Source organism: Coenobita brevimanus, chromosome 90 (assembly GCF_032717465.1).
Source record: "Coenobita brevimanus isolate Jiangsu-jjx chromosome 90, ASM3271746v2, whole genome shotgun sequence".
Taxonomy (NCBI): domain Eukaryota; kingdom Metazoa; phylum Arthropoda; class Malacostraca; order Decapoda; family Coenobitidae; genus Coenobita; species Coenobita brevimanus.
This window is the reverse complement of record NC_137043.1, coordinates 25881293-25882459: the sequence shown is the minus strand read 5'-3', so window position 1 is coordinate 25882459 and position 1167 is coordinate 25881293.

The following is a 1167-nucleotide window of genomic DNA, read 5'->3' as shown; positions in this document are numbered from 1 at the left end:
TGCGACACTGGGTAGTAACAGTAGACAGAGATAGACATAGATAGAACAGTAAACAGGATTTTATTTGGTGAAGTGGGTTTGTTAATTTGGGGATTAAATGCCCTTTTCTGATTTTTTATTTTATTTTCTGACTGTTTCTTGTTAATATAGTTTTCCTGATGATTTTCCGAACATGTAAAACAAAAAAAATTGATGATAATGGAGCCTATATTTTCTAATGAACATTACATATGGTTAGGTTAGGCTAACCTGCATTAATTAAATGAGGTAAGGTTAGATCAGGATATTCCGTGGTATTACAATTTTCATAGTACATAAAAAAAAAAAAAAAAAAGCCTTTATTTTATTTTTTTTCCTGAAAACCATATTTTGTGCTGATGCCCTACTATAGAAACAGAGTAATAAAGTTCATATTCCTACTGTGCACAGCTTTCACAGATGGGTTAGGTTCTGTGTGTTCAATTCTATTACATGATACGTTAAGAAAATAACAAAATAACATAGGGACAATCTGCAGAAGTTCCCATTAGCAAATGAAAAGTTTACAACAGGGATTTTTCATACTAGTAAATTCAATTTCGACACCCAGATCCTGTGGAAATATCCTTCATGTTATTAAAGACTGTGCAGTTCACTCATGACACTCAGATATGGAAGATCACTGGCTAAATGAATCATAAGGTTCTCTGGCAAGTGACCATAACAACAGTCCTCCATTCAGCAAAAACCTAAGAATTTTTTCATGTAATTAAATCCATGGCGTCTGTGAAAACACCTGTGTATAAATATTCAAGCCACGTACCTCCCATGAACCATAACAGGGAAGATTAATTAACGATGTACTTAATTCATATTAAATGCCGGAGGAAGGAGTGTTACCAATGCTGCTAGACCGACCTGTTCTCAAACTGCGCTAGAATATTGAATAGCAAAAATCTCTAGCATATCGCAAGAACATGATATAATCTGCGGGAATACCGATAAATATGGAAAGATTTCAAGAATATAGGAAGATATCTTGCACCTAAACGATAATATAATTGCTAAATGGAAGTAAAGCAAAAAACACTAGATTGACGCTAAATACAGTACTCTCAATAAAATAGCTATAAAAAGACCTGAAATTACGGAAATAAATTGCTAGAGCTTCATAGTATTATAGAAGAA